General features: G+C 39.8%; 1 pseudogene; it reads right to left on the minus strand.

The window, feature by feature from the left end:
* Nucleotides 1-1,277: 1,277 nt before the first annotated feature.
* LOC140177631 (uncharacterized) lies at nucleotides 1,278-11,467 on the minus strand (annotated as a pseudogene).
* Between the last annotated feature and the right edge of the window lie 14,957 nt (nucleotides 11,468-26,424).

The raw sequence follows: 26,424 nt of genomic DNA on the forward strand, positions 1-26,424 counted from the left end.
TGTTTAAATACCAACATGCTTTGCAGCCTATTACCTCACTAATTACCACTTTGGTTTGTGAACGCCTATCTTGATTTGCACCCTATTTTGGCACCTCAAGTTTTTGTAAAGCCTTGAGATCATATGACCTTGTGCATTGAGCCTATCTTGTAACGTTTGCTTTGCAATCACACTCCTACCTTTGTATCTTTATGCATACGACCATCCAAGTATTTGAAAAACCGTATATATGTTTATATGTTGAGATATTTTTGCTTTTTCCTTAAATGTGTTCAAAGGTGAAATGTTAAGAGATTTTTTTTCGTTTTGTATCAATTTTTGAGGGCGAAAATTTTTTATAAGGTGGGTAGAATGTAAGACCCAGAACTTTTGAAAAGTCTTATTATGATCAAGTCTCAAATCATATGGTTATCTATAGCCTTAATTTCAGAAATTATTTTATTAAAGATAATTAAGGCAAGTTTTGATTTATTGAATTTGAGATAAGTTATGGTTATTATCCAATTTTATAATTATTGGATTATTTTCTATATTTAAATCACAAAGTTGGTGGTTGTGAAATAATAAGGATTTTTATATGATTTTGGACTAAATGATTAATATTTTAAAATATTGATACTACTATTTTGAGAAAATAAAGGATTTAATTATATTATTCCTAATTATTTGATTTGGACTTTTTATTGAAAATAATTTGTGAAATTGATGAGCAAATAGTATTTTCTATATTTACAATTAATGTTGAATTTAATTTGGGTTTCAATTACTATATCATTCCCAATTTTATGTGAAATTACCAAATTACCCCTAACTCTAATTTTCAAAACAAGGAAACCCTAACCCAATAACCCGTTACCCGACCTGGTTCTCTTTTAACCCCACTCAGCCCTTCCCCCCAAACCCAGCTGCAACACACAGCAGCAATAGCTGCCAAGAAAGAAAGAAAGAGAGATCTGAGGGGGAGTAGAGGAGAACAAAAGAAGAAAAAAGGCAAGGGAGGCCTCGCCACCGTCGGTCCGCCGCCCTGGAGCTCATCGTCGAGCTGTTTTATAGCGCCATCCATGGAGCCACGAGCTCGTGTCACCGCCGTTCTGTGGAGCCATCGCCGGACCGCCATCCATCTCACATCGCCGTCGATTTGCCGAACTGCTTCGTGGTGCCGTCTTGTTCCGACCACCGCCATCAGGCCGCCGAACCGAGTTAAGAGAGATTGGATCTGGTGGTGCGAGAGAGAGCAATGCTTGTGAAGGAGAGGAGGCGCCGCTGCTTCTGCTGCCTCACCGTCGCCGATTGATGAAGGGGGGAACGCGTGTCTGAGGGAAGCACCAGGAGGGACCACTGCTGTCGCCGACGATGCCAGAAAGGGAAGAGCCGCCACGCTCTACCGCAGCCAGCACCATTATTTCCTGCGCTGCCGTCGTCCTCTTCACGGAGCCAGCCGCTGCCGAGCTTCCATAGCCGCTGCGTTTCACTGCGGATGAGGGCGTCTCCACGACCGTACCTTGGCCGATGGTACTGCCGAAGGAGGGAGAAGCTGTGCCGCTGTTCTGGCCGCCAGTAGTAGTCTTCTGGCCACCAGAAATACTGCCGGAGATGCCGTCATTGAGCTCAGTCACTCTTTCTTGGTTGCGTCGCCGCCTCTGTCGCCGGAAAATGCCACTGCCGTCGCCGAAGAATTCTGTGAGTAAGGGTTTTAAGCTGATTCTCTTTTCCGTTGAGTTTTCGGGAATTTCATCATCGTTGCGTGTGGTTCAGATCGCCGCTGCTGTTTGGGGCTGACTGCCGGGGCTGCCGCCGAACCGATTCGGAGACCGCCGCTGTTTCGGTTCAGCCGTTCCTTCTTCGTTCGGTAAGCGTTTTTGATTTGAAATCCCTTTAGATTATTGTTCTGATCATTTAGGTTGAGGTGTTGTGGCGTTATCAGTCGTAGGGTTGTGTATCGATGCTTGCGTGACGTGCTCGGAGTTCGCGACTGCTTCGTTTCGCCAGTTCACTAAGTATTTATGTTTTGGAATGTCTTGCGTTTGTATTCTAGTATGTTTGGTTATAAACTCTGAGGTTTGGTAACGTAGGTTCGAGTTCTGTATGTCGAATACCATTTTTAAGTTGCTGTGAGTGCTGGGAAAGTGATCAGGGGTTGAGTTTGTGTTTGCTGTTGATTTCGGGTTGAGCTTAAAGGTTTCGTTAGTGCGTTTTGGGTTATGGTTCGACGAATCGAGGTAGGGGCTTTCCATACAAACTAATTTATTTTTAAATTGGAAATTGTTATAAATAGATATGATGTGTGAATTGCATTTCTAGTGATTAAGTGAGTCTTATGAATTGTCTGATTTGTATTGGATGAATATGATTGCTTGTTTGATCGAAATAATGTTTGATTTTGTCCAAAATGGAGGTTTTTTGTTGTTTTGAATTGAAAGGATTTCAGTAATTAAAGTCTGAGTTTTCTTACTGGAAACTAATTTGGTCTTGAATCCCTTGCAAAAAAAAAGTTGATTGGTTTGGTTGGGACCCGAAAAGGGTGGCAAAGTCCAAGTTTTAGGGGAGATGCTGCTGAAATTTCTATAAAATCTGATATTTGGAATGAAACGTTATTTGTTTTTGGATCCAAACGACTTGATTTTTGGTTTAACTTCCACTTTATTTACTCAAATTAAGAAGCTAAAGTTTTAGAGGTTTTTTATGAACTTAAGGGAATGAGTTGGTTTATTCTCCCCTGAAGTCTTGCGACTCCGCTGAGGAATTTTTATGACCAGACCTTGATTTAGAAATGAAGGATTTTGAGTCTTTGAAAAGAGATTTTGAATTTGGCCTGGTTTTGAGATTGTTTGGAAGTTCTGGAAAGATGTGGAAAGTGGCTCCGTTTTGAAAAGTGATTCTTGGCAAGATGTGAATTGAATATGTTTGTTAATTAAAAGTAAATGGGCCAAGAATGAGTTTGAAATAAGTTGTTGAGCCTGATTGATTGTGGATATCATCAAGATTGATGAGTTATTACTTGGTAGGCGTAAGGGCCGGGTTCGTCCCGCTTATGCTGAGATATTTGATAATTGACGAGATTGTTGATAAGTCGTTTGCGCCTGGCAAGGACGGTGGTTAATCCCGCTTGTCGAGGTTGCGGCGCCCGCGTAAGGACGGTGGTTAATCCCGCTTACGTGTAGATGTGAGGTCGGAGGCAAAGTATCCCGCTCACATCCTTTCGGATCACAGGAGTGTGCAGGCACTGACATCCTGGACCGTGTGGCGGGCACGTTATCCCAGAGGGTTCCCATTTATACGTGATCGAAAGGCAAAATTCCCATGGGAATGTGTCGGGTTGGCAATTGAACCGATAATGTGATATCACAGCCAGTAGGACAGGAATTCATCATTTGCATCTATGTGATATTGTTTGGGTGTGCATATTGTATTTGGTTTGCCTATGTGAATACTTATGTTAACTGCTAACTGTTATACTTGTTGTAATTATTCTTGATTGTGCTTGAACCACATTAATTGTGATTGTGTTTGAATTGATTGGTTTGTGATGAGTTGGTTGCTGATTGAGCTGCTTGGGCCGGGGCCGTGTTGGATTGGATGGGCTTGAGGCCGTGATTGGTATATTGAGTCCTAGTTCTGTATAAAGTATCTAATCGGTTCAGCATAGACTTAATGAACCTATGCTTGGAACGGGATGATCATTTATACCGCATAGGTAACTGCTTTCATGGTTACAGTCTAGGAAAAACTTTTCAGACATTTTCTTTAAGAAAGGAAAAATGTTTTGTTTTAGAATATTTGAGAAATTTAGCAAGTCTTGAAAAAGGAATTTTCTGGATTTCGAATGTGAACCTATGGTTTTTGGAAAGACTCATAAGATGAGCAATGATCACTGAACTCTAAGAATGATCTTATCTTTACGTATCTTGTTATAGCAATTCTGTAATCCTATAGTGAGAACAAGCGAGGACGACGCTCTCACTCCCCTACAGGTTATTCTTTTTCAGGATATGGAAGACGAAGCTTCAGGAGAGTTATGTTTATTTTCTATTTATTCGGTCTTTTTGTATCACCGTAGCTATTATTTTTCCCTCACCTTTATCTTTATGAAGCTTGTAAGAGGGATAGGAAATTATGATATGTATAATTGTAAACTAGTGTTGTGTATATGTATATATATATATATATCTTAAGGTTATATCTGAATTGTATGTGCATGTATGTTTAGGTTTTCACGTTAAAGAGTTATCGAAGTGTTATGCGGTTTTAAGTTTTAAATAGGCTCATATTTTAGTCTTAAATATTATAAAATTCGTGGTAATACTCGAGCTATCAGAGTGGCGCAGCCGGAAGCGTGACATTTTGATAGTTAGGGTGTTACACACAGCACCTGTCATTTCTGTACCAGACTAGACATTACCATTCGAACTAATGTGGGATGCCAGTGACCATGCCATTGGTGCAGTATTGGGACCGAGGCATAACAAGCTTCTGCACGTCATTTACTATGCTAGCCGTGTTTTGAATGACACACAGAAAAATTACACAACCACAGAAAAGGAGTAGCTTGCAGTGGTTTATGCCATTGACAAGTTCAGATATTATTTATCTATGTTATTTACTTTTTCATTTCATTTTCCATTGTTATTTTATGTTTTCTTTAGGTTGATGATCACGTGGAGTCATAAAATAGCTGCAGAATTAAAGCAGAATAAAAAACAGCATCAAAAATAGCACACCCTAGAGGACAGACTTACTGGCGTTTAAGAAGCATCAGACTGGCCTTTAACGCCAGAAAGAAGCGTCAAGCTGGCGTTAAACACCAGAAACAGGCTACAGCTTGGTGTTTAACATCAGAAATAAGCACCAAGTTGGCATTCAACGCCAAGAAAGGGGGAAAAGCTGGCGTTTAACACCAGAAACAAGCAGCAGTCTGGCGTTAAATGACAGGATTGCACTCTAAGGGCATTTTTCACGCCTCAATGGAGCAGGGATGCTATGTCCTTGACTCCTCAGGATCTGTGGACCCCACAGGATCCCCACCTATCCCACCCTCTTTTCCATACTCTCTTCACCACTCACATCCATCCATCATAAATCCCTCATACACACTATCACCCTCCCTTGGCCGAACCCACCACACATCTCCATCTCCTCCTTTCTTTTTTTCTTTTGCTCGAGGACGAGCAAACATTTTAAGTTTGGTGTGGAAAAAGCCCCGCTTTTTAATTTTCCATAACCATATGGCACCTTCCATGAGATTAGAGAAGATCAAAGAGCTATGAGGGAGGAGCAACAAAGGCAAGGAAGAGACATAGAGGAGCTCAAGAGCACCATTGGTTCTTCAAGAGGAAGAAGACGCCACCCTTACTAAGGTGGACCCGTTCCTTAATCTCCTTGTCTATTTATTTTTTCTATTTTCGTTCTCTATACTTTATGTTTATTTATGTTTGTGTCTTTCTTACATGATCATTAGTGTCTAGTGTCTATGCCTTAAAGCTATGAATGTCCTATGAATCCATCACCTTTCTTAAATGAAAAATGTTTTTAATCACAAAAGAACAAGAAGTACATGATTTCGAATTCATCCTTGAAATTAGTTTAATTATTTTGATGTGGTGACAATACTTTTTGTTTCTCTGAATGAATGCTTGAACAGTGCATATGTCTTTTGAATTTGTTGTTTATGAATGTTAAAATTGTTGGCTCTTGAAAGAATGATGAAAAAAGAGAAATGTTATTTGATAATCTGAAAAATCATAAAATTGATTCTTAAAGCAAGAAAAAGCAGTGAAAAGCAAAGTCTTGCGAAAAAAATGGCGAAAAAAATAAAAAAAAATAAAAAATAAAAGCAAGCAGAAAAAGCCTAGTGCTCTTTAACCCAAAAGGCAAGAGCAAAAAGCCAGTAACCCTTTAAACCAAAAAGCAAGGGTAAAAAAGATCCAAGGCTTTGAGCATCAGTGGATAGGAGGGCCCACAGGAATAAAATTCTGGCTTAAGCGGCTAAACCAAGCTGTCCTTAACCATGTGCTTGTGGCGTTGATAAGGATTTATGATGGGCATTAAGGGTTTAATACATTCAAAGTAGTAAAATCCTAATGGAAGGGGGGACCGGAAAAGAATGGGATTAAAAGAGGAATTTATTAGCATAAAGAGACACAGTGGCAATATAAAGGATAGATAAAGGTTTTTCCTACTAGACCTCTAAGATACCTTCTTAGCAACCTAGGTCACCGAAAACGATTCCCTACTAGACCTTCAAAGAACCTGTCCTTGACAACCTAGATCAGAGGGACGAAAACTAAAAGAAACCACCACGCAGATCACCTTAGTGTTGGATCCTTCAAACTTCCTCATGCAACAAGCAAAGCAAATCACTCACCTCACTTCTCACATTATAAACGTGCTTAAAAGCAACTGAAAATTTATTTATCAAAGTTATCTAAATTGTCTCACCAGAAGGTGTTTAAATAGACCCCAAACAAACTAGCTAAAAGATAAGATAAGATAACTAATTTAAATCAGATTTGATCTTATTGGATTAGATCAGATTTGATTTAAATTTTAAAATCCTAAAGATAAGATAACTAATTTAAATCAGATTTGATCTTATTAGATTAGATCAGATTTGATTTAAATTTAAAAATCCCTAAAAATACTACTAAGCATAGCAGATAAAACAAGTCTTGTAACAACTTTTGACCACATAACAAACTAAAACAAAAGTCTATAATTTTCGAAATTTAAAGATAAATTATGCCTTCCACTGAATTCGGAAAGCATTATTGGGCTTCTTGCTGTCCTGACTTAACCCAATGGGTCTTGCCCATTCTTCCTTGGTTAGAACTTGATGTAGTTCCATATGCATAAGCGCTGCCAGGTTCCCAAAGCTCTCCTTGAGCTTCTTTGCACGTGCTCTAGTGATGGGGCCCTCTGAAAGTGTGAAATTCCCATTCTGTCCTTGTGTCTTAGAATGCCCCTGTTGTCTTTCCAAGCATGTATCATTCCCTCCTTCCTTAAAAAGATTCATCCTCGAATCTGTGTCCATATCAAAAGGAGAGAGATCAGAAACATTGAAAGTGGCAGAAATATTATACTCACCTGGTAGGTCAATCTTGTAGGCATTGTTATTGATCTTCTCAAGCACTTGGAATGGGCCATTCCCTCTAGCATCAAGTTTAGACTTCCTCTGAGTAGGAAATCTCTCCTTCCTCAAATGTACCCAAACCCAATCTCCTGGTTCGAAGACTATATGCTTTCGGCTCTTGTTAATCCTTTCTGTCGTGGCTTTGTTCTTCCTCTCAATGAGGTCACGAGCCTTTGCATGTATTGCTTTAACTTTTTCAGCCTTGCTTGCTCCATCTAAGCAAATAAGATCACTCAAGGGTAGAGGCATTAAATCTAAGATAGTTAGAGGATTAAAACCATAGACAAGTTCAAAGGGCGAAAAACCAGTGGAAGAATGGATTGTTCGGTTATAAGCAAACTCAATAAAAGGTGAACAATCTTCCCAGGTTTTCAAATTCTTACTAACAATAGCACGCAACAAGGTTCCCAATGTCCTATTTACTACTTCAGTTTGACCATTAGTTTGAGGGTGACAAGTAGTTGAGTATAACAATTTTATTCCCAACTTACTCCACAAAACTTTCCAGAAGTGACTTAAGAATTTGACATCACGATCAGAAACAATAGTTTGGGGAACACCATGTAAGCGCACAACTTCTCTAAAGAATAGGTCAACAATATTTGTGGCATCATCAGTTTTATGGCAAGCAATAAAATGAGCCATTTTACTAAATCTATCTACCACAACAAAAATACTATCTCGACCTCTCCTAGTTCTAGGCAAACCAAGAACAAAATCCATAGAAATATCAACCCATGGATGCACAGGAACAGGTAAAGGAGTATACAAACTATGTGGTAAGGACTTAGATTTAGCTTGTTTACTGGTAATGCATTTGGCACAAAATTTTTTGACATCTTTACGCATGTGGGGCCAGTAAAAATGCTCAGATAAAATATCCAAAGTCTTATGCACACCAAAATGACCCATCAAACCCCCACTATGTGATTCTAGAACATGTAGCTCCCGAATAGAACAAGTAGGTACACAAATCCTATTACCCCGAAAAAGAAAACCATCATGCTTGTAGAATTTGTTATGTGCACCATGTTCACATGCAGCATAGATAGAGGCAAAAGTAGAATCAGATGCATATAATTCCTTCATACACTCAAAACCCAACAGCTTAGAAGTAAGGGTTGTGATTAATGAATACCTTCTAGATAATGCATCAGTAACCACATTCTCCTTACCTTGCTTATAGGCGATTACGTACGGAAAGGATTCAAGAAATTCTATCCATTTTGCATGTCTCTTGTTTAGCTTCCCTTGACCCTTCAAGTGTTTGAGAGATTCATGGTCAGTATGTACCACAAATTCCTTAGGTAGCAAATAATGCTGCCACACTTCTAAAGCTCGCACCAAGGCATAAAGCTCCTTATCATAAGTTGAGTAGTTGAGACGGGATCCTTTCAACTTCTCACTGAAATAGGCAATTGCTTGCTTTTCCTGCATTAAAACAGCACCTATACCAATTCCGGAAGCATCACATTTGATTTCAAAAGTTTTAGAAAAATCCGGTAAAATAAGAATGGGGGCAGAACACAATAATTCTTTCTAGGTGTTAAAGGCAATTTCTTGTTCGTGATCCCATTTAAAGTTAACATGTTTCTTGATGATTTCAGTTAAAGGTGCAGCAATAGTAGAAAAATCTTTAACAAACCTCCGATAAAAACCCGCAAGACCATGAAAACTTCTAACATCAGAGACACTCTGAGGTGTGGGCCATTCTCTAATAGCCTTCACCTTCTCGTCATCTACCTCAATCCCTGCAGAACTTATCACAAAACCTAGGAATACGACTTTACTTAGACAGAACGAGCACTTTTGGAGATTAGCATACAATTTTTCCTTTCTAAGTACCTCTAAAACAGATTGAACATGCAAAATATGATCATCAAGGCATTTACTGTAGATAAGGATATCATCAAAATAAACAACCACAAATTTACCTAAAAATTCTCGCAAAACATGATTCATTAATCTCATGAATGTACTAGGTGCATTAGTCAAACCAAATGGCATAACTAACCACTCATATAAACCATATTTAGTTTTGAAAGTTGTTTTCCATTCATCACCAAGCTTCATTCGTATTTGATGATAACCACTCCTTAAATCTATTTTAGTAAAAATAACAGATCCATGTAATTCATCAAGCATATCATCAAGTCTAGGAATAGGATGGCAATACTTTACCGTAATCTTGTTTATAGCTCTGCAGTCAACACACATCCTCCATGAGCCATCCTTCTTGGGTACCAACAGTACTGGAACAGCACAAGGACTCATTCTTTCTCTCACAAAACCCTTAGCCAAAAGGTCCTCGACTTGCCATTGTAGTTCCTTTATCTCCTCAGGATTGGTCCGGTAAGCTGGCCGGTTAGGAATGCTTGATCCGGGAACAAAGTCAATCTGATGCTCAATGCCTCGTAACGAAGGTAAACCTGGAGGTAGCTCATCTAGAAAGACATCACCAAATTCCTGCAAGAGTGAAATAAAAGCACTAGGCAGGTCATGGTTAGTTTCAATGGTAGAAAGTAAAGACTCTCTAAATCGTACTAACACCAATGCTTTTTTTCCTAAACTAGCATGCTTCAGATCCCTCTCTTTTGCATAAAAACATATTTTGTGAGCACTCTCACTCTCCACAGATGTTTCTCTTTTAGAACTCTCTTTTTCACTCAGACTCTGACTCTTTTTCTCACACGTTTCATCTCTCAGAGCTCTCTCTTTACCCTCCTATTTTTCAATTTTCTCACATCCTAAAGACTCTGTAGTAGATTTGTGCATGCTCAGTTGCTCCAGGTACACTTCTTTAGGTGTCAAAGGTGCAAGGGTAATCTTCTTCCTAAGATAGGTGAAAGAGTATCGGTTTGTGAAACCATCATGCGTCACCTTCCTATCATACTGCCATGGACGGCCTAGAAGTAGATGACAAGCTTGCATGGGAACCATGTCACAAAGTACCTCGTCACTATATCTTCCAATAGAGAACTATATGCGGGCTTGCTTCATAACCTTCAATTCACCCACGTCACTTAGCCTCTCCAGTTTGTAAGGGTTAGGGTGTTTAGTGCATTTCAACCCCAACTTTGTGATCAACGTAGAGCTAGCAACATTTGTATGACTTCTAGCATCAATAATCATGAGTCCAACCTTACCTCCCAACAAAACTTTTGTATGAAAGATGTTCTCTCGCTGTTCTAGACGATCATCCTCGGCTTGTACATTTAAGATCCGCCTAGTAACAAGGGTCTCGCCACTAACAGCATACTCAACTATATCTTCATTATCTGTAGCATCATCTGCATGTGGCATGTCTTCAAACCCATCCGAGTTATCAGATTCTGACAAAATATCATTTGCTTTAATTACCATGGTCCTTTTATTTGGACACTCGGAAGCATAATGGCCTAATCCGCGGCACTTAAAGCAGGTAATATCACGATGCCGTGCAGGAGGTTTAGAAGTGGAATTAGGCGTGTGCGTCTTCCTGTGCTGCTCTGTGGGCTTCTCCTTTGATTCGGTAGGTTTGGATCCAGTCTTCTCCCCAAAATTAGCACCTCTCGAATCCCACCCTGAAGTAGAATTACGCAGCCCTTTTCCCCTTTGCTGTCTTTCCACCTTGATAGCTAGGTTCACCAAGTCTTCCATAGTCACATATGGGAGATGTTCGACAGTATTTGCAATGTCTCAGTTCAGCCCACTTAAGAAACGTGCCATAGTAGCCTCAGACTCCTCCTCAATGTTTGCCTGGATTAGTAGCATCTCCATCTCCTTATGATACTCATCTACAGACTTAGAACCGTGGTATAACTGTTGGAGCCGTTGATGTAGCTCTCTGTAGTAGTAAGAAGGGACAAACCATTGTCGCATGACCTTCTTCATCTTTTCCCAAGACAGAATTGGTGGTTTGTCATTTCGCCTCCTCTGTTTGTCCAGCTCGGCCCACCAGACAAGGGCATAATCCAAGAATTTGACAGTCGCTAATCTTACCTTTTTCACATCAGAGTAGTTATGACATTGAAATAAGAGCTCCACCTTTCGTTCCCATTCCAAGTACGCCTCAGGGTCACTTCTGCCTTTAAATTCTGGGATGCGCATCTTGATAGCATTAAGGTTACTATCAACATCTGCCGATTGTCTATGAGGCCGGGATCTGGATGAAGGCTCCTCCTCAGACTCCGTAGAATCATTATAAACAGATTCTCGTGACCGTGCTTTTAGCTTAGGGGAGAAAGAGTTAATGCGGGAATCCATGTCATCAAGACGTTGTTGAATCTTTGTAAGGATGCTAGTAAGTACGTCGATGCGGAAAGTTAGTTGTGGATCGGGGTTCTCTTCAATGTTAGCCATCAATGAACCTGTAAAAGAAAAGGCCTTACAACACTCCTCTCACATGTATCACTCAGAGTAGGACACTCGTGTTTCACTCAATATGTGGCTTTTACCCTCTGTTGAGCTCACTACTCTTGCCTTTTTCCACTCTTGGATTGCTTTAACAAGTTGCACTTTGAAAGATGAGGAATTGAGACACCAAACTAAGATAATCTGAATGATAGAGACGTTCAACTTGACAAGAGGATAAGTAAAGTATGTGACAAAGGAAACAAGAAGTGATATTAGGATGACAAAACTAGCAAAATTGAATCCTTATTGGAACTCAAAGAAAATTGAAAAGGATAAAACAAGGAGAAAATTTAAATTTTCATTTTTATTTATTTATTTATTTATTTATTTATTTTTACTGAAATAAACAGAAATTGCAGTAATAGAATTTAAGGAAAAAAGTAGTAAAATCCTAATGGAAGGGGGGACTAGAAAAGAATGGGATTAAAAGAGGAATTTATTAGCATAAAGAGACACAGCGGCAATATAAAGGATAGATAAAGGTTTTTCCTACTAGACCTCTAAGATATCTGTTCTTAGCAACCTAGGTCACCAAAAAGGATTCCCTACTAGACCTTCAAAGAACCTGTCCTTGACAACCTAGATCAGAGGGACGAAAACTGAAAGAAACCACCACGCAGATCACCTTAGTGTTGGATCCTTCAAACTTCCTCATGCAACAAGCAAAGCAAACCACTCACCTCACTTCTCACATAATAAACGTGCTTAAAAGCAACTGAAAATTTATTCATCAAAGTTATCTAAATTGTCTCACCAGGTGTTTAAATAGACCCCAAACAAACTAGCTAAAAGATAAGATAAGATAACTAATTTAAATCAGATTTGATCTTATTGGATTAGATCAGATTTGATTTAAATTTTGAAGTCCTAAAGATAAGATAACTAATTTAAATCAGATTTGATCTTATTAGATTAGATCAGATTTGATTTAAATTTAAAAATCCCTAAAAATACTACTAAGCATAGCAAATAAAACAAGTCTTCTAACAACTTTTGACCACATAACAAACAAAAACAAAAGTCTAGAATTTTCGAAATTTAAAGATAAATTATGCCTTCCACTGAATTCGGAAAGCATTATTGGGCTTCTTGCTGTCCTGACTTAACCCAATGGGTCTTGCCCATTCTTCCTTGGTTAGAACTTGATGTAGCTCCATATGCATAAGCACTGCCAGGTTCCCAAAGCTCTCCTTGAGCTTCTTTGCACGTGCTCTAGTGATGGGGCCCTCTGAAAGTGTGAAATTCCCATTCTGCCCTTGTGTCTTAGAATGCCCCTGTTGTCTTTCCGAGCATGTATCAGGCATGAAGGTGTCAAGTGAAAAGCTTGAGACTGAGCGGTTAAAGTCGTGATCTAAAGCAAAAAGAGTGTGCTTAAGAACCCTGGACACCTCTAATTGGGGACTCTAGCAAAGCTGAGTCATAATCTGAAAAGGTTCACCCAGTTATGTGTCTGTGGCATTTATATATCCGGTGGTAATACTGGAAATAAAGTGCTTAGGGCCACGGCCAAGACTCATAAAGTAGTTGTGTTCAAGAATCAACATACTGAACTAGGAGAATCAATAACACAATCTGGATTCTAAGTTCCTATGGATGCCAACCATTCTAAACTTCAAAGGATAAAGTGAGATGCCAAAACTGTTCAGAGACAAAAAGCTACTAGTCCTGCTCATCTAATTGGAGCTAAGTTTCATTGATATTTTGGAATTTATAGTATATTCTCTTCTTTTTATCCTATTTGATTTTCAGTTGCTTGGGGACAAGCAACAATTTAAGTTTGGTGTTGTGATGAGCGGATAATTTATACGCTTTTTGGCATTATTTTTAGGTAGTTTTTAGTATGATTTAGTTAGTTTTTACTATGTTTTTATTAGTTTTTATGCAAAATTCACATTTCTGGACTTTACTATGAGTTTTTGTGTTTTTCTATGATTTCAGGTATTTTCTGGCTGAAATTGAGGGACCTCAGCAAAAATCTGATTCAGAGACTGAAAAAGGACTGCAGATGCTGTTGGATTCTAATCTCCCTGCAATCGAAATGGATTTTCTGGAGCTATAGAAACCCAATTGGCGCGATCTCAAGTGCATTGAAAAGTAGACATCCAGGGCTTTCTATCAATATATAATAGTCCATACTTTGCCCGAGTTTTGACGACGCAAATTGGCGTTCAAACGCCAACTTCCTACCCTATTCTGAAGTTAAACGCTAGAAACAGGTTACAAAACAGAGTTAAACGCCACAAACAGGTTGCAACCTAGCGTTTAACTCCAAGAGAAGCCTCTACACGTGTAAAGCTCGATGCTCAACCCAAGCACACACCAAGTGGGCCCCAGAAGTGGATTTCTGCACTATCTGCACTTAGTTACTTATTTTCTGTAACCCTAGCTACTAGTTTAGTATAAAAACAACTTTTAGAGACTTACTATGTACCTCATGACATTTTTACACTTCACAATGCATTTCTGACGGCATGAGTCTCTAAACCCCATGATTGAGGGTGAGGAGCTCTGCTGTGTTTCGATGAATTAATGCAATTACTACTGTTTTTCATTCAATCACGCTTGTTTCTATTCTAAGATATTCACTCGCACTTCACTCTGATGAATGTGATGATCCGTGACACTCATCATCATTCTCACCTATTAACGCGTGCCTGACAACCACCTCCGTTCTATCTGCATTAGCTTAAGTGTGTATCTCTTAGCCTCCTGGTTCACGATCAGAGTCTTCGTGGTATATGCTAGAATTATTGGCAGCCATTCCTGAGATCCAAAAAGTCTAAACCTTGTGTGTGGTATTCCGAATAGGATCTGGGAAGGGATGACTGTGACGAGCTTCAAACTCGCAAGTGTTGGGCGTAGTGACAGACGCAAAAGAATCAATGGATTCTATTCCAACATGAGTGGGAACCGACAGATGATTAGCCGTGCGGTGACAGCGCATTTGGACCATTTTCACTGAGAGGATGGATGGTAGCCATTGACAACGGTGATCCACCAACATACAGCTTGCCATGGAAGGAGCCTTGCATGCGTAAAGAAGAAGACGGTAAGAAAGCAGAGATTCAGAAGACAGAGCATCTCCAAAACCTCAATCTGTTCTACATTACTGCATAACAAGTATTATTTATTTTATGTTAATTACTTTTCATAAACCCAACCATTTTTATTATTAATTTCCTGACTAAGAATTACAAAATAACCATAGCTTGCTTCAAGCCGATAATCTCCGTGGGATCGACCCTTACCCACGTAAGGTATTACTTGGACGACCCAGTGCACTTGCTGGTTAGTGGTACGAGTTGTGAAAAGTGTGATTTATAATTCGTGCACCAAGTTTTTGATGCCGTTGCCAGGGATTGTTCGAGTTTGGACAACTAACGGTTTATTTTGTTGCTTAGATTAGGAAAAATTTTTCTTTTTGGTTTAGAGTCTTCTATTATTGTTTTTGGTTGGTTTTTTTTAAAATCCTAATTTTCCTTTTCAAATGTTTTTCAAAAATTTTTATATACTAATAATTGAGTTTTTCTATTTGAGTTTAGTTTCATATTTTAAGTTTGGTGTCAATTGCATGATTTTATTTTTCTTTCAATTTTTTTCAAAGTCTTAGTGCTTAGAGTACAAAAATTTTTAAGTTTGGTGTCCTTTGTGTTTTAGTTTTCTTAAAAATTTTTCAAAAGTTACTTTTGGTATTCATCGTGATATTCAAAGTTTTCCTGTTTATTTTCTCTGTTTTGATCTAAAAATTCTAAGTTTGGTGTCATTTTATTATTTTTCTCTTTCCTCATTAATTTCAAAAATATCTTTTCTCTCTATCTAATTGAATTTTCGAAAATCTCATTCAAAAAATTCTGATTTCTATTTTAAAATTTTTATTTTTTTCCTGTTTTAATTTTAAAATTTCAAAATTCAAAATCTTTTTCAAAAATCATATTCAAAGTTTTTCAAATCTTCTTAATTAAGCAATTAATTTGGTTTTCGAATTTATTTTTCCTTTTTCTTTTACTCTTTGAAATCTATATTTTAATTTCTAATTACTTTATTTTATTTTATTTTTTTATTTACTCGTTTTTTTAAATAAAAATAAAAATATATTTTATTTGCAATTCATATCAATTCCATTTTATCCATCATGGACCTAAATGGAAATGAACAGTCTAGAAGGACTCTGGGGTTATATACTAACCCCATTACTGCTGCATATGGGAGTAGCATCTGTATACCTCCCATCAAAGCAAGCAGTTTTGAGCTAAATCCTTAGCTCATTGTCATGGTGCAGCAAAATTGCCAGTATTTCGGTCTTCCACATGAAGAACCTACTGAGTTTCTGGCGCAGTTCTTGCAAATTACTGACACAGTGTGTGACAAGGAAGTAGATCAGGATGTATACTGGCTGTTACTGTTTCTGTTTGCTGTAAAAGATCAAGCTAAGAGGTGGTTAAATAACCAACCCACAGCAAGCATAAGAACATGGAAACAGTTATCAGACAAATTCCTGAATCAATATTTCCCTCCAAAAAGGATGACACAGCTAAGGCTGGACATCCAAGGCTTTAAACAAGAGGATGATGAATCCATTTATAATGCCTAGGAGAGGTACAGAGGGATGCTAAGGAAATGCCCCTCTGAAATGTTTTCAGAGTGGGTGCAATTAGACATCTTCTACTATGGGCTTACAGAAAAAGCTCAGATATCTCTAGACCACTCACTTGGTGGATCTATACATATGAGAAAGACTATTGAAGAGGTTCAAAAGCTTATTGATATAGTTTTCAGAAATCAGCATCTGTACATAAGTAATGAGTCCTCTGTGAAAGAAGAAGCTAAGGCAGTATCAACTGACTTTAGTCCTCAGGAATAAGTTGCTGAACTCAATCAGCAACTATCTTCTATAACAAGGCAGTTAGCAGAATTTAAGGAGATGCTACAAGAAACCAAAATTGCTAACAAGGATATGGAATCACAATTGAATCAGACAAAATAGCAGTTATCAAAACAGATAATAGAAGAGTGCCAAGTAGTTCAATTAAGAAGTGGAAAAATGTTAAATACCTCAACTCAAAGCAGCAGAAAGCCAAGAAAAGAACAGCTGATAGAGGATGATCAACTTACTACCCAAAATCCCTCAGAGGACAGTAAGAGCCCAGAGAGGAACAAGTCTGGCATTCAAACGCCAGAAAAGGATAGGAATCTGGCGTTAAACGCCCAATCCATGTCCAGTTCTGGCGTTCAAATGCTAGTAAGGCATCAGACACCTGCAAGTGCTGATAATAACTCCCTCAAGAAGGCTTCTCAACCTGCTTCTGTAGGAAATAAACCTGTAGCAACTAAGGTTGAAGAATACAAAGCCAAAATGCCTTATCCTCAGAAACTCTGCCAAGCGGAACAGGATAAACAATTTGCCCACTTTGCACACTATCTCAGGACTCTTGAAATGAAGATTCTGTTTGCAGAGGCACTTGAGAAAATACCCTCTTATGCTAAGTTCATGAAAGAGATCTTAAGTCATAATAAGGATTGGAGAGAAACAAAAAAAGTTTTTCTCATTAAAGAATGCAGTGCAGCCATCCTAACAAGCTTACCAGAAAAGCTTAAGGATCCCGGAAGCTTTAGGATACCATGCACATTAGAGGGTGCTTATACCAAGACAGCTCTATGTGTTCTTGGGGCAAGTATCAACCTAATTCCTGCATCCACTATCAGAAAGCTTGGCTTGACTGAAGAGGTCAAACCAACCCGGATCTGTCCTCAACTTGCTGATGGCTCCATTAAATACCCATCAGGCATAATTGAGGACATGATTGTCAAGGTTGGGCCATTTGCCTTCCCTACTGACTTTGTAGCACTGAAAATGGAGGAGCACAAGAGTGCAACTCTCATTCTAGGAAGACCATTCCTAGCAACTGGACGAACCCTCATTGACGTCCAAAAAGGGGAGATAACCCTGAGAGTCAATAAGGATGAGTTTAAGTTGAATGTTGTCAAAGTTATGCAGCATCCAGACACATCAGAAGACTGCCTGAGTGTTGATATTATTGACTCCCTGGTGGAAGAGGTCAATATGACTGAGAGTCTCGAATCAGAGCTAGAGGACATTTTTAAAGATGTTCAGCCTGATCTGGAGGAACCAGAGGAAATAAAAGAACCTCTGAAAATTCCTCAGGAAGAGGAGAAACTTCCTAAACCCGAGCTCAAACTACTACCACCATCCCTGAAATATGCATTTCTGGGAGAAGGTGACACTTTTCCTGTAATCATAAGCTCTGCTTTAGAGCCACAGGAAGAGAAAGCACTAATTCAGGTGCTAAGGACACACAAGACAGCTCTTGGGAGGTCCATAAGTGATCTTAAGGGCATTAGCCAGCCAGATTCATGCACAAGATCCTATTGGAGGATGATGCTAAGCCAGTGGTTCAACCACAGAGGCGGCTGAATCTCGCCATGAAGGAAGTGGTGCAGAAAGAGGTCACTAAATTACTAGAGGCTGGATTATTTATCCTATTTCTGATAGCCCCTGGGTGAGCCCTGTCCATGTTGTCCCTAAGAAGGGAGGAATGACAGTGGTTCATAATGAAAAGAATGAATTGGTTACTACAAGAATAGTTACAGGGTGGCGTATGTGTATTAACTACAGAAGGCTCAATACAGCCACCAGGAAGGATCATTTTCCTTTACCATTCATAGACCAGATGCTAGAGAGACTAGCAGGTCATGAATACTACTGCTTTTTGGATGGCTATTCAGGTTACAACCAAATTGGAGTAGATCCTCAGTACCAAGAGAAAATAGCATTCACATGTCCATCTAGAATATTTGCATATAGAAGAATGCCTTTTGGTCTGTGCAATGCACCTGCAACCTTTCAGAGGTGCATGCTCTCTATCTTCTCTGATATGGTAGAGAAATTTTTGGAAATCTTCATGGATGACTTCTCAGTATTTGGAGACTCATTTAGCTCCTGTCTTAACCATCTAGTACTTTTTCTGAAAAGATGCCAAGAGACTAACCTGGTTTTAAATTGGGAAAAATGTCACTTTATGGTAACTGAAGGAATTGTCCTTGGGCATAAAATTTTGAACAAGGGAATATAGGTGGATCAAGCTAAGGTATAGGTAATTGAAAAATTACCACCACCCACCAATGTTAAGACAATCAGAAGCTTTCTGGGGCATGCAGGATTCTATAGGAGGTTTATAAAGGATTTTTCAAAAATTGCAAAACCTCTGAGAAATCTGCTAGCTGCTGACATACCATTTGTCTTTGACACAGGGTGTTTGTAGGCCTTTGAGACTCTGAAGGCTAAGTTGGTCACAACACCTGTCATTTCTGCACCAGACTGGACTTTACCATTCGAACTAATGTGTGATGCCAGTGACCATGCCATTGGTGAAGTATTGGGACAGAGGCATAACAAGCTTTTGCACGTCATTTACTATGCTAGCCGTGTTTTGAATGACGCACAGAAAAATTACACAACCACAGAAAAGGAGTTACTTACAGTGGTTTATGCCATTGACAAGTTCAGATCTTATTTAGTGGGATCAAAAGTGATTGTGTACACTGACCATGCTGCTTTAAAATATCTCCTCACAAAGCAGGATTCAAAACCCAGACTCATAAGATGGGTGTTGCTTCTGCAAGAGTTTGACATAGAAATAAGAGACAGAAAAGAGACAGAGAATCAAGTAGCTGATCACCTGTCCTGGATAGAACCAGTAGCAGGAGCATCCCTCCCTCTTACTGAGATCTCTGAAACCTTTCTGGATGAGCAATTGTTTGCTATTCAGGAAGCTCCGTGGTTTGCAGACACTGCAAACTATAAGGCTCAGTAATGTCAAGCTATTGACAGTAAAGAAGTGCTTATTGGGAGGCAACCCAATCTTATTTATCTATGTTAATTACTTTTTCATTTCATTTTCCATTATTATTTTATGTTTTCTTTAGGTTGATGATCATATGGAGTCATAAAAACAACTGCAGAATTAAAGCAGAATAAAAAAATGCATCAAAAATAGCACATCCTGGAGGACAGACTTACTGGCATTTAAACACCAGTAAGAAGCATCAGACTGGCGTTTAACACCAGAAAGAAGCATCAAGCTGGCGTTAAACGCCAGAAACAAGCTATAGCTTGGCGTTTAATGCCAGAAACAAGCACCAAGTTGGCGTTCAACGCCAAGAAAGGGAAAAAAGCTGGCGTTTAACGCCAGAAACAAGTAGCAGTCTGGCGTTAAACGATAGGATTGCACTCTAAGGGCGTTTTGCACGCCTCAATGGAGCAGGGATGCTATGTTCTTGACCCCTCAGGATCTGTGGACCACACAGGATCCCCACCTACCCCACCCTCTTTTTCATACTCTCTTCACCACTCACATCCATCCATCATAAACCCCTCATATACACATTATCACCCTCCCTTGGCCGAACCCACCACACATCTCCATCTCCTCTTTTCTTTCTTTTTTTGCTCGAGGACGAGCAAACATTTTAAGTTTGGTGTCGAAAAAGCCCCGCTTTTTAATTTTCCATAACCATATGGCACCTTTCATGAGATTAGAGAAGATCAAAGAGCTATGAGGGAGGAGCAACAAAGGCAAGGAAGAGACATAGAGGAGCTCAAGAGCACCATTGGTTCTTCAAGAGGAAGAAGTCGCCACCCTTACTAAGGTGGACCCGTTCCTTAATCTCCTTGTCTATTTATTTTTTCTATTTTCGTTCTCTATGCTTTATGTTTATTTATGTTTGTGTCTTTCTTACATGATCATTAGTGTCTAGTGTCTATGCCATAAAGCTATGAATGTCCTATGAACCCATCACCTTTCTTAAATGAAAAATGTTTTTAATCACAAAAGAACAAGAAGTACATGATTTCGAATTCATCCTTGAAATTAGTTTAATTATTTTGATGTGGTGACAATACTTTTTGTTTCTCTGAATGAATGCTTGAACAGTGCATATGTCTTTTGAATTTGTTGTTTATGAATGTTAAAATTGTTGGATCTTGAAAGAATGATGAAAAAAGAGAAATGTTATTTGATAATCTGAAAAATCATAAAATTGAATCTTGAAGCAAGAAAAAGCAATGAAAAGCAAAGGCTTGTGAAAAAAAATGGCAAAAAAAAAGCAAGCAGAAAAAGCTAAGAGTTCTTTAAACCAAAAGGCAAGAGAAAAAAGCCAGTAACCCTTTAAACCAAAAGGCAAGGTTAAAAAGGATCCAACGCTTTGAGCATCAGTGGATAGGAGGGCCCACAGGAATAAAATTCTGGCCTAAGCGGCTAAACCAAGCTTTCCCTAACCATGTGCTTGTGGCGTGAAGGTGTCAAGTGAAAAGCTTGAGACTGAGCGGTTAAAGTCGTGATCCAAAGCAAAAAGAGTGTGCTTAAGAACCCTGGACACCTCTAATTGGGGACTTTAGCAAAGCTGAGTCATAATCTGAAATGTTCACCCAGTTATGTGTCTGTGGCATTTATGTATCCGGTGGTAATACTAGAAAACAAAGTGCTTAGGGCCACGGCCAAGACTCATAAAGTAGATGTGTTCAAGAATCAACATACAGAACTAGGAAAATCAATAACACTATCTGGATTCTGAGTTCCTATAGATGCCAACCATTCTGAACTTCAAAGGATAAAGTGAGATGCCAAAACTGTTCAGAGGCAAAAAGCTACTAGTCCCGCTCATCTAATTGGAGCTAAGTTTCATTGATATTTTGGAATTTATAGTATATTCTCTTCTTTTTATCCTATTTGATTTTTAGTTGCTTGGGGACAAGCAACAATTTAAGTTTGGTGTTCTGATGAGCGGATAATTTATACGCTTTTTGGCATTATTTTTAGGTAGTTTTTAGTATAATTTAGCTAGTTTTTATTATGTTTTTATTAGTTTTTATGCAAAATTCACATTTCTGGACTTTACTATGAGTTTGTGCGTTTTTCTATGATTTCAGGTATTTTCTGGCTGAAATTGAGGGACTTGAGCAAAAATCTGATTCAGAGGCTGAAAAAGGACTGCAGATGCTGTTGGATTCTAATCTCCCTGCAATCAAAATGGATTTTCTGGAGCTACAGAAACCCAATTGGCGCGATCTCAAGTGCGTTGGAAAGTAGACATCCAGGGCTTTCTAGAAATATATAATAGTCCATACTTTGCCCGAGTTTTGATGGTGAAAATTGGCGTTCAAACGCCAACTTCCTACCCTATTCTAAAGTTAAACGCCAGAAACAGGTTACAAACCAGAGTTAAACGCCACAAACAGGCTGCAACCTGGCGCTTAACTCCAAGAGAAGCCTCTTCACGTGTAAAGCTCAATGCTCAACCCAAGAACACACCAAGTGGGCCCCAGAAGTGGATTTCTGCACTATCTGCACTTAGTTACTTATTTTCTGTAACCCTAGCTACTAGTTTAGTATAAAAACAACTTTTAGAGACTTACTATGTACCTCATGACATTTTTACACTTCACATTGCATTTCTGACGGCATGAGTCTCTAAACCCCATGATTGGGGGTGAGGAGCTCTGTTGTGTTTCGATGAATTAATGCAATTACTACTGTTTTTCATTCAATCACGCTTGTTTCTATTCTAAGATATTCACTCGCACTTCACCCTAATGAATGTGATGATCCGTGACACTCATCATCATTCTCACCTATGAACGCGTGCTTGATAACCACCTCTGTTCTATCTGCATTAGCTTGAGTGTGTATCTCTTAGCCTCCTAGTTCACGATCAGAGTCTTCGTGGTATAGGCTAGAATTATTGGCGGCCATTCCTGAGATCCGGAAAGTCTAAATCTTGTCTGTGGTATTTCGAGTAGGATCTGGGAAGGGATGACTGTGACGAGCTTCAAACTCGTGAGTGTTGGGCGTAGTGACAGACGCAAAAGAATCAATAGATTCTATTCCAACATGAGTGAGAACTGACAGATGATTAGCCGTGCGGTGACAGAGCATTTGGACCATTTTCACTGAGAGGATGGATGGTAGCCATTGACAACGGTGATCCACCAACATACAGCTTGCCATGGAAGGAGCGTTGCGTGCGTGAAGAAGAAGACAGTAGAAAAGTAGAGATTCAGAAGACAGAGCATCTCCAAAACCTCAATCTGTTCTCCATTACTGCATAACAAGTATTTTTTATTTTATGTTAATTACTTTTCATAAACCCAACCATTTTTATTATTAATTTCTTGACTAAGAATTACTGTTCCGAGGGTTACTTGAAATTGTAGGTCGATCTCGGACGGGATCCTCAGTGATGGTCGGAACCGATGTGTCCGGCTGGTGAATGGAGGCCGGAACTGGTACGTCCGATTTGTTTGGACTTGGACATGCTGTTGATCCTCTGTCACCGAAGGGTGGGGGGTACCTGCAAGAGACTCCGATGCTTAAGTTAGCATCGGTATTAAACAGGTGTTATGTAGAATCAGAGTATGAGTTATACCTGGGTGCTCCAGTGTATTTATAATGGTGAGATGTGACCTTTTTGATAAGATAAGTTAGTTATCTTATCTTATCTTTATCTTTGAGTTGAGGTCAGCGTATCTTTCAACGGAACCGCCTTCATCTCTATGGGCTTAGGCCGCCTTAGGATTCGGGTCGTGCTCCTCTGTTTGGGCCCTTAATTGGGCTCTTCTGTCGATTTGGCCGAGCTCTTTGAGAAGAGGTCGGATAGTCTGACCTGAAGAGGTTTGGTCGCTTTTTCTCGAATCGTCCCAGGTCGGATAGCTCGACCCAGGGTATGAACAGTGCCCCTGCTTGAGCTCAATCTTCTTTTTGAGGTCGAGTCCTTGACTTCGGTCCTTCTTAAAGTCGAACTCAAGCATTTGTCGATTCCTTTCTTTTTAAAGTGTCTTTTTTGAATGTAGAACGTTTTCCTCTAAAAGCGCGCGTTTTTGTATTAGCGCTTTTTTGGGAACGCAAGCGGTTTTAATATCCGCATTTAATTGGCATTAATTTGCCCTTCATTCTCTATTGGCTTTTATTTTGAATTTCGCAATCAAAAATGGTTTCTCTTCTTCATTTCTTCTTCGTAACTTCTCCCTTTGCTCTCTCGTTTTCTGTTTCTCTCATCTGCTCTCTGTCTTTCGCTTGCGCTTCTACTTTCGACGCTCGGCATTTTTCTGGGCAGCCTTTATCTCTACGCTTCTACTCTTCCTCGAAACTTCTTCCGTCTCCAGGTTGGTCCCCTTTCATATTTTCCTCGTTGTTTTTGACTTTGCGATGGGGTTTTCCTTTTGATCTTCTTTTTGGAGAAAGTTTGGATCTTTCTGTTTTTTATCATGCTTGACTTGTTGCATGCTCTGAAATTTCTTTGCTTTTTGGTGCGAATCTTTTTCTTGTTGCTTGAATCTTTTTTCTTTTGCATGTTGCCGCCGTTTCTGTTTGTGCCTTGGCTGATGATTTTTTGCTTGATTTCAAAAGAAAGTTTGCGCCTTTGCTGCTTGGCCTTTTTTGACATTTCTGATATACTGTAGAAGTAGTGTTTTTTGCTAGTAAACTGTAGAAGTGTGGTCCTTTTGCGTTTTTGCTTCCTTTGTTTTCTTTTTGGATTTTATTTTGATGAGTGCTGGGATGTAGGCAGTAGAAATAACTTTAAAACCTTGCTTGTTTACTGCCTCCAAGGGATGCCCCAAGACCTTTGTCTTGAGTCTTGGGGTTTTCCCTTTTTGTTTATCCGCCCGTCGAGATGTTTTGCCCTCTGTCCGAGATGTTTTTGAGTAATCCATTCTACTTTTCATTTTGTAGGATTTAGTTGACCTCATGTCTTCCCGAAATAACGTTGTCGAAATGCCTTCCCAGGTTCCCGCGGGTATGGCTGATTGGGTGGATTCCATGGTTCTTATGTGTGTCTCGCTGGTTGATTCTGAATTTTGTACTCAGCTTAGGCAGTTTCACAGTGTCTATAGTAATTCTGGTGATGAGAAGAACTATGAACTTGTCCCTCCCTCTTCTGACGAGAGAGTCTGCTTTTCGACTCGAGTTGTTGATGGTCGCCCTTTCTTTTATGCTTATGATTTTTTCTTTAGTCAGCTGGGTATCACCCTTCCTTTTACCAAATTCGAAACCGACCTGTTATGGTCTTGTAATGTTGCCCCTTCTCAACTTCAACCCAATTCCTGGGGTTTTATTAAAATTTTCCAATTGCTGTGCGATGGTTTTGGTATTCCTACTTCCCAATCTCTCTTTTTCTATCTGTTTGTCTTGACTAAGCCCGGTGTGGTAAAAAAGAAGTCGGCCTGGGTCTCCTTTCGTTCTACCCAGGGGAAGAAGGTTTTTTTCCATGTTTGACGAGTCGTTCCGTGATTTTAAAAACTACTTTTTCAAGGTCCGAGCTGTTGAAGGAGCTCGGCCCTTTTTTCTAGATGAGAATGACGAACCTGTTTTTCCCTTGGAATGGCAAAAAGATGTGAGGGTCTCCAGGTATTCGTGGGAAATGTTGGATGAGGCTGAGCGAGCCTTTGTGACTATCTTGGAAGAACGCTGGGGTCAACTTCCCCATCTTGACATAAAGAAATTTCTAACCAATCCTACTCTTCTTCGAACTGAACTGGGTATCTTGTGTTTCTTTTATTATTTTGTTTATGTTGCTTGTAGCTGTCCTTTCCGACTTATCCGACTTGTAGCTGAGTTTTCTGTTTTGTTTGCAGAGGCAATGAAGAATAATGAATCCATGAAAGCTTATAAGAGGGCGCAGAGGGCGACTGCTGCCAGAAATGCTGCTGCCTAGGCGGCTGGGGAGGGATCTTCCCAAGTGCGCGAGAAGCCATCGGTGCAGAGTTCTGCCGGGGTGAAGAAGGTGATCCCTACACCTCGAGTTTGTTTGGTAGATCCTCACGTCACCTCTGCTGCTCCTTCTGTTGCTCCTCCCAATAAAAAACAAAAGATTGCTGAGCCCTTTGACCTCGATCCTCCTGATTTTAATGCTATTGAATTCGTGGATCAACAAATAGGTCCTTATGGCACTCTCTCTATGGACGATATGTCCATCCTCCATCACTTGGAATTCATGGCCCAAAATCATGTGAAGATGGCGTACATGTCGGCTGCCATATATCGGACTGCTCAGAATCTCCCTCTCCACGCTACTAAAGCGTTTATGGAGGAGGCGAAACAGGAGTTTGATCGGTTGAAGGAGCTAAAGGAGGAGCTTGAGACGAAGGTAGTCAAGCTGGAGAAGGACTTGAAGAATGAGGAGGCGAACTCTCAGTCATTGGCGGCTTCTTTGAGGTTGGCTGTGGACGCAGTCTTGATGCACAAGGAGAGTTACCTTTTATCTTATCGGGAAGTGATGCGCCTGAGGGGGGAGCTTGACAGTGTTCGGGAAGATTATGCTGAGCTCCAAAGTCATCTCGTTCGCAGCGTGACTGCTGCTTATGAGAACTTGAGGGAGCAATTTCAGGTCATTGCTCCCGAGGCCGACCTCACCCTTTTTAGCCTGGATAATATTGTTAGGGATGGCAAGATTGTCCCTGATGATGAGGGTGATGATGATGATGTCGTTCCTCCTGTGTCTTCTACCAAAGTGCTGACCTCTTCGGTTCCTCCTGCTGTGCCCGACCCGGATTGCCAGATCTTGAATCGGGAGGATGGAACTGTGGATGCTGTGCCGATCCAGACTCACCCTCCTTCTCCTTGTCCTGATGCTGCCAAGAAGGCTCCTGATGCTTGTTGATCTTTCTTAAAATTTGTGTAGTTGGCTGGTGCACGAATTGTGAATCACACTTTTCACAACTCGTACCACCAACCAGCAGGTACATTGGGTCGTCCAAGTAATACCTTACGTGAGTAAGGGTCGAATCCCACGGAGATTGTTGGTTTGAAGCAATCTATGGTTATCTTGCAATTTTTAGTCAGGAAGTCAATTATATTTATCAGTTGAATTGCGAATAAACAAGAGAGCAT

This window comes from Arachis hypogaea, chromosome 13 (assembly GCF_003086295.3).
Source record: "Arachis hypogaea cultivar Tifrunner chromosome 13, arahy.Tifrunner.gnm2.J5K5, whole genome shotgun sequence".
NCBI classification, from domain to species: domain Eukaryota; kingdom Viridiplantae; phylum Streptophyta; class Magnoliopsida; order Fabales; family Fabaceae; genus Arachis; species Arachis hypogaea.